A 1,700-nucleotide genomic window follows, 5' to 3' on the forward strand; every position below is an offset into this window, starting at 1 on the left:
ATCATATGCAGACGGGCGGAAAAGTCTTGTTTTGGGAAGCGAGCTTACTTTTCTGGCTTTCTTTTTGCTCAAATTTTATCTAAAATGGTGCAAAGAACTCTCAAAAATTACATGCAACTGGATCTTTTTGCGAATCTGTATGTTTCTCCTCTCCATTATATACCAGAGCTGAGCTGGAAGAAAATGAACACTGTAGAGATAGGCACAATATTGAATGGAGTGTACCACCATGCTCCACTTCGTATGTGGTATTCTCTAAAATCACAGACATACCCGTCGAGCCAGCAACTTGAAGTGGAGTAAGGCTTAGCAACCACGGTTAGACTCTCTGAATGGGAGTGTGGTACCAGGGTTATCGTGGTGGAGTGGTGGACGCTGTACAGNCCACGGTTAGACTCTCTGAATGGGAGTGTGGTACCAGGGTTATCGTGGTGGAGTGGTGGACGCTGTACAGCCATAGTACAAACCGCCAGAACATTTGAGCTGACTGCCCGCCAGATGAATTCAAGTCAAGTCAGTCAAGAATGGCAGAGAAACGCCTTCTCCGCGGGAGCATTTGCTGCATCTGGCAACGAACGTATTTTCTAATGGCAGCTGCTCTTTCGAGGGAGCGACAAATATAGTAGCATTCGTATGCGATGTGCGCATGCCCCTCCACCTAACAAATGCAGTAGAATGCCATAGCCTGCGATGAGGTATACCTGTGTATTGCACCGAAAGGCAAGCTTTACATGCAGCAGCTGGTTGCTTGGAAGCCGCAGTTTCAACACGTTTGCACAGCCACTTGAAGATCAACGGGACGCTGGTTGGTACAACGGTTGTTCACCCTTCGGTAGTGCACACATTGAAGCTCCACTCACAATTACCAGCTGAAGCGTAGACCTTCCCATTGCCTGCATTGCAGTGCTTTCCCCTGATAAAGCCTTTCTTTGACGTCCATAATATGTAGCTCAGCTGTAGCAGGATTCGTANGGGAAGATCTGCTGCATATTCAGTACGAGAGTGCTGCCGATTATGCGCATGACGACGACCCGGTAGCTGCTACCGATCAGCCTGATCGCAAGTGCCCTGACTGCTCGCGCTGGCAGCGAATGGCGTGCCCAATATTGGACAGTGCGGAGCGAATCGACTTATGGGAGTCTCTTCTGTGGATAGGCTGCACATTCTTCTGTTGCTCGTCCTTTCGGTTTGCGGCTCCCTTTGACCTCGACTCTATTGGTTCTGTTGATGTCGATCCTGCTGTTGTTGTTGTCAGTGTTGTTGCCACTACTCACACTACCGCGCCCAGTCTAATGCCCGCTTTCTAACTAACAGACACTATAACACAACGACTGATGAGCTGTTTGGTGTTGTGGCGTAACAGTTGCTTCTGTTGCTGGTGCTCCTGCAGGCTGTGAAGGCTTCCAATTGCGAGGAAGAAAAGGCATGAAGAGGCGACCAGCTTCTCCTGTCCAGTTGCGTATTCATGGCAATCGTAGAATTCGTGTATGACTTGCAAATTGTTTGTTTGTAAAGCAGCATAAATAAACAGTGGGCATCATCATAGCTTCGCAAGGAACGTTCAAAAGTGGAAAGACAACTGAGGAAGGAGCAGCAACAGTAACAAAAGCAGCAAAGGCAAGAGCAGAGGAACAGACGGACGCAATGGTAAAAAAGGCAGAGACAGGAACCACAGGGGGAATACTCCACGCAGCAGCAGC

The sequence above is a fragment of the Eimeria mitis genome, genomic scaffold (assembly GCF_000499745.2).
Source record: "Eimeria mitis Houghton genomic scaffold, Emh_scaff98, whole genome shotgun sequence".
Lineage (NCBI taxonomy): Eukaryota > Apicomplexa > Conoidasida > Eucoccidiorida > Eimeriidae > Eimeria > Eimeria mitis.